The sequence below is a fragment of the Lethenteron reissneri genome, chromosome 10, assembly GCF_015708825.2.
Source record: "Lethenteron reissneri isolate LAM-NWPU_2019-01 chromosome 10, ASM1570882v1, whole genome shotgun sequence".
Classification (NCBI taxonomy): domain Eukaryota; kingdom Metazoa; phylum Chordata; class Hyperoartia; order Petromyzontiformes; family Petromyzontidae; genus Lethenteron; species Lethenteron reissneri.
This window is the reverse complement of record NC_083788.1, coordinates 14,941,111-14,947,333: the sequence shown is the minus strand read 5'-3', so window position 1 is coordinate 14,947,333 and position 6,223 is coordinate 14,941,111. Positions and strand designations below refer to the sequence as shown.

The 6,223-nt window shown below is 56.2% G+C and overlaps 1 pseudogene; it reads left to right on the top strand.

Moving 5' to 3' along the window:
- The first annotated feature begins 55 nt into the window (after positions 1 to 55).
- On the top strand, positions 56 to 5,924 carry LOC133341012 (coiled-coil domain-containing protein 134-like; annotated as a pseudogene).
- Positions 5,925 to 6,223: the final 299 nt, after the last annotated feature.

The window sequence follows — 6,223 nt, the reverse complement described above, 5'->3', positions numbered from 1 at the left end:
GGTGGGTGCCGGATCGCCCTGCTCACCCGCGCCTCGCACCTTGCCCACCCAGGCACCTCTGGCTGGCGAGGAAATGGGCGCTCGTGTGCCCGTGGTGTGGCCACGGTGGTGCGGTGGTGGCGCCGCCACGACCACTGCGCTGCTGCTGCTGCTGCTCGCGGTCGCCGCCGCTGCTGCTGCGGAGGCCCAGGAGCGACGCACCGCCCCGGACAAGGTCTCCCTCGGTCTCTGTATCCTCGTCACGACTACCGCCCGGGGTGGCGTCACCGCCGTGGCTCCAGCTCTTCGTGCGGCCACTCACGGGGACTGAATGATTGTGAGATCGATTTGAAAATGAGCGGGGTTGTCAAATAATCCACCCATATTTGTCGCATTAATCGGTACTGCCGAAGTATTGCTCCCCTTGGTGGTACCGATTTCTGCTGTGGCTCGTGGACTGCGTGCCCCAATAACATTGCAGAATGCGAGCTATTGCCAAGCATCGTGTCTGCAAGAGTTCCGTGGACCACTTCCCCATGGGCTTCTGGACCACAGGTTGGGAACCGATGCACTCAGCAGAATGAATGCGCATTAGTTGGCCGATACAACTTAATTATTGGTAGAGCCGGTAGCGCCATCTGAATGCTGCTGCTGCTGCTGCCCAATCAGAGTCGTTATCTCTGGTCGAGAGCAGCGGTTACTCGTGCAGCGTTTACAAATCGAGATTATTATTACTCTTTGGTTCTGTCGGTAAAGTCACGTAGATGAAAATATATTTTTTATTTTGACTTTACCAAAAGAACCAAAGAGTATGGATCCTTGCAGTCACGAAAACTTCAAATCTCGACATTATTGTTGTTGTAATTATGATGAGCTTGTAAGTCGCCGAGTGAAGCCGCTGCCCTGCGGAACGCGGCGTGCGCCTGCGCGTCGTGGATTGGGAACGACTCGCCGGGCTCGAGTTGCGCAGTGAGCGGTTCGACCTCTCTGTCCGAGCGCCGTCGGATCGCCACTTCTCCGAGTCCGGCGCTCCCTTTTGGGAATCGTTGCGATCGCCGCCGACCGCCTTGACTCGACGGGCGCCAAGACAAGAAGCTGTTCGAGGTCAAACGCAAGGAGCAGATGAACGCCCTCAAGACCCTCATTGAGCTGAGGGACCTCCAGCAGCAGTACAAGATCATCGACATCATGCTGCAGGGCCTCTTCAAGGTGACCGAATGCGTTCGTAGGGCAACGTTTCAGGGGGGCGAATGGCCCTTCGTCACGCCCCTTGCTACATTTCAGTTTTTGTTCTTTTAAGGCCGCCGCAGTGTTGGTTTGTCGACGACGTGTTGAGCTTCTGCGTCAGTCGTGCTTTTGCGTGTTTGTACCCAGAGGGAGCAGCGCCGCATGGAGATGGTGCAAGTGAGGGTTTTGTGTTGTTGCTTCTGACGTTTTATTGACCCAGGCCGCTCTGAGATCTCACCTGGGGTTAAACGAATTAAATTAGTAAATATCTGAAAGCAGACCTGGACCTCCTCTGCACAGGGACGGCTGTCCTACGGGAGTCCCCTAGGCTAAAGAATACTTGCAGCCGGGCATGGCACGATTGAGATGAGATTCAAGGCACATTGAGATGCTGGGGCATTAATCCTCCAATAAATGCGAATGCCGAAGTGTTCAGTTTGCTGCCCTGTGGCACAGCTCGCAGTGACTAATAAGGTGCGTGTGTGTGTGCGTGTGTGTGTGCGGGTGTGTGTGTGCGTGTGTGTGCGTGTGTGTGGTGTGTGCGTGTGTGTGTGTGTGTGTGCGTGTGTGTGTGTGGGTGTGCGTGTGTGGTGTGTGTGCGTGTGTGTGTGTGCGTGTGCGTGCGTGTTGCGTGTGTGTGTGTGGCTGTGTGTGTGGTGTGTGTGCGTGTGGTGTGTGTGCGTGTGTGTGCGGGTGCGCGTGCGTGTGCGTGTGTGTGCGTGTGTGTGCGTGTGTGTGCGTGTGTGTGCGTGTGTGTGCGTCGTGTGTGCGCGTGTGTGCGCGTGTGTGCGCGTATGTGTGTGTGTGTGTGCGTGTGTGTGTGCATCAGGTGCTGGAGGAATCGCGCGTGATCCTGGCTGCCGCCAACGTGCTGCCTTCAGGCCCATCCCCGACGACGCCCGACAGAGGGACGGTACGGGGTGCCCACCGTTACTGCCAGGGCCCCAATCTTCGCTGGTTATTTTTTCGCGTAATAGGAAGACTGGATAGGGATGTGACTTGTAGCAGCTACAACCATATCGAGAGGTATACCGTATGCGGTGTGCCAGGCGTGGAAACGTTTTCTGGGTCACTGACCCGGACAGAAATATAGCCTTGGTTACCAGGCCTGGCATCATGCTGAGGCTTATAGGGAGACCATGTATGTATGTTGAACTTCTTTCGCACCATACGTAGCCAACCATGATAATCGTCAAGCGATCTGGTGCCATTCCATTCCGTGCTTTCAGCGTCGGCAATAGATAAAATGTTACATTTATTCAGAGTTAGTTTGTTTGCCGGCTCGCGTCGTCCGTTATAGCGGCGCGGGCGTTTGCGCCGAGGCGCAAGGCGCTCCCTCGTGGCGTCGTGAAGCGACCATCGTTCCGTGCCGCCCCCCCCCCCGCCCCGGCAGCGTTCTCCCACGTGGTGGAGAACGTGGCGTTCTTCGGCGACGTGCTCCTGCGCTTCCCGCGCATCGTGCACAGCTACGTGGACGGCAGCGCGGAGCGCCTCGCCCTCGTGCGCTGGGGCCTCCTCTTCTGCAACGGCACCGGCGTCTTCGCCGACGGCACCCACGCGCAGCTGCTGGGCCTGGTGAGGCGACAAGACGGTAGCCGGGCTCCATTCCCGATCCGGGCGCCTCTTACGGCGTGGAGTTTGTATATTCTCTCCTTCCCCCCCCCCCACTGTTCTGCATGGGTTTCCTCCGGGTTCTTTGTTTTGATACCCGTGCGTGCGCTGGTGTTGATCTGTTTTGAGCCCAGGCGTCGCAGGAGCTGGGTCTCATCGAGAAGTCGCCCGAATATCACAACCCCTTCCAGCTGGACGAGGAGAAGGTAATTCCGACTTTCTGCGCGCAGCGGCTCACGGACGTTTAAACGCAAGACACGGCGCTGCGTTTATTTCCGCGCCCCGTGTTCGCTCGCCAACCCCTGCCGTGATTGTTGTGGTGTCACGCGCACCTGGGGCGGGGGGGGGGCTCAGATGCTGAGGGACACGCAGGTGCTGCGCGAGGCGTTCCGGAAGGAGGAGAAGAGGAGGAAGCAGGAGGAGAAGCGCGAGAAGCGGAAGGGGCCGCGCATCACGCGCTCCCGCTCCGAACTCTAGCCGGGACCGCACTGCCCGTGCCGGCCGCGTCACCAATTCGCGACTCCGCCGGGTGACGGCTGCCACCGTGGAACCGTCCGCGAGCTCCCACCGTGCACCGGACCCCCATCGCTATCGACGAAACAAGCACCTCCACCCTCCTTTGCCCCTACCCTGCCCCCCGGCAACCGTCAGGCTGACGACGAACGGCCCTGTCTGTAACGACGCCCAAACCCCCCACCTCCTCCCCCCCGCTCCGTAAGGGGAGTTTCTCGAGGAAAACTCGCGCCCGATCAAAACGTCGTCTCCCGTCGACAACGGGGCATCGACGTCCGCCGTGAGGGGGAGCAACACAAATGGTTACGGGCGCTGAAGTCCAATGCTCGTTCGTCCCGCAGGGCATCGTGGGAAAAGCCTCGTGAGCTCACGTTCCTCCCGGCCGCCTCGTGCGGCCACCCGCTTCAGGGACGACTGAGCGCGCGAGTCGTTTTGTTTTGGGTTTCGTGTCGATGCCTTGTGGCGTAAATGTGTTATTCGTCTTCGTTGATTACCCACGAATTTGAAGCCCCCGCTATGTTTACAACTCGGCCCGCCACGGCGCGCGATCACCTTCCGCCCGCCCGCACCGCATCCGGCGCAGCGACGCAGCGCGATGTCGTCTCGTGCGTGATGAGTCTACGCTAAAAAATTAATTCCTGCACGATCGCGAAGCGCGCGTCTTTTCGCCGCGATTTTGCGAGAATACGTTCACTCTTTATTGAAAGGTTGTCTGCTGGTGATGCATTCGGTATCGTGAAGCAAGCAAGATACGGTACAAACAGGAAACGTTCACGAAAAACACGCTAATAATGGACTCTTAACTCGAATATCGAACCCGAATTCACGGAATTCACGGACTTGGCCGGTGGGGGGTGACGTGGTGGGGGGTGACGTGGTGGGAACGCCGCCGTGTGACTCGCACCCAAGTGAACTTACACACATCACGTGGCTTGCGTGACTGCCTTGCACGTGCGCTCTGCACTAAAGTTAATCTTTGTAACTCTGACCTCATCCGCTCTTCTTTTGAGCACGAACCGATGCTGTGCCAAAGCTGTTTCCAAAAGCACTTGAGCGCACTGCGAAATAACGAAGCCTGTGTCTCGGATTAATAAAAAACTTAAAACGGTTTTGTTCTAGCACTTCGTGCAACCTTGGAACTCTGTAAAAGCAAAAAGAAAACTAAAACTGCCGCTGGTGGTTGATAGATGTCTATTCGCAGTGGTTGCCGAGGTGAAGTGCGTCTCGAGGTGTTGCGTTTCGTGCCAGGGTGGATTTGCCACGTCTGGGTTCGGTGTGCGTGAACGTCGCATGGCTCCCAGGGGAAATGGACTGCTCGTTTGTAGAGTAGAGCAAGCGTCTCCGTTTGCTTTTGTTCGTCACCTCAAATTCATTCAAACTTTTGTCGTAGGTGCAACACGCTTATTATAGTCGACCGACGCAAAACCTGCACCGGATTAAAATCAAAATGAATTTGATTGATTGCTGCAGTCCAGTGTTGCCACACCATCCCGTTACGAGCAGGGGAGATGTCGAGACACAAAACTAAGAAGCAATAAACCCGGCGCCCGTTGGCAGCAGTGGGCTCGCCTCGCCCTCCCTCCGGCTCGACTCCTCCGTGCCTCGAGTCCTGCCGGCCGCCCTGGGGACGCCTTCATCCCACCGCCCCCATCAGCCGGGCCGTCTCTCTCAATCCCCCCGGCGGAGGGAGCTGGAGCGAGCGCTGCTCTCCGCTCGGTGCGTTTTGGGAGCCTTCGAGCGCCGCTCCCCAGCGGTAGCCCGCGTTCACATCACTGGCGGGTCGAGCTAGAAACGTTCTGGCACGGAGAGAGAGAGAGATGAGAAGAGAGCGCGCTTGATAAAAACGAAGGCGTGTAATGTTACTATGCCGTTTATCAATCCATATCTTTATTACAAGTGGTTACTTGGCCGCTCTAAAAATCGCTGCGATCGTTCATCAAAATGCGCCGGGACACGTGGGAATTCGCTGTCCCCCCCCCCCCACACGTTGTTCTTGTGACGGCGCTGACGACGGCCGAGTGGCTTGACTGTTGATCGACGGTGCGCGATACGCGCGTCTCTCCGCTGCTGCTGGATGGTGATGCCTATTCCCCTCCTCCGTACGCCGCGTGTCTTGTGGGGGCTGGTCACGGTGCGGGTGGTGGAGACACCGGGAGCATAGAGCAGTACAACCGTGGATTGTCTTCGCTGCCCTGCCCCTGTGATGCGCACAACAGCAGCCTAGCAGCAGCAGCAACCCACAGCAACCCGTTATGCATGGTGGTCGCTCATCCAACCACTCTCCAGGCTCTAGCCTGCTTAGCTTTACAAGGTCCCACACGAGGTTGGGCAGCTGTACGACTGTTAAAGTATTCGAACTAAATGCCGTCCTGTGTTTCGTATTTATGCAAGGTTTCCAAAACATGTATTACCCAAGATTCAATCCGGATTTGAGAAGTGCATTACTAGGCAAGTGTTGGCAATAGACTTATATTTGAAAGTAAAAAAACGACTTTGTAAATTGAGAAATATTTATATACCGTGTTGCGTTGATCATAGCAGATGGTGCCAGTTTAAAGGGCTGCCCTCTTAAGACAAAAATAAACAACTTCTGAGCCGGGCCGTTTTTGACATTTTTGAGCGAATGCGGTGGACAATGATAAACCCGTGCCGCTATGTGAAAGGCGCAGTCGTGCATGGCATGGGTCTCCTGTTGTACATCTGGTTGGCCGTGTGTGTGTGTGTGTGCGGGTTATTATTTTGTGTTTTACTCATTGATGCCGTCACATTTGCCTTTCCGCCTAATACTGTAAAGGCTACCCTCGCTTTACGCGGTAGTCCGTAGATATAGTACTAGTACTAGTAGTAGATATAGTACTAGTAGTAGTAGTAGATATAGTACTAGTAGTAGTAG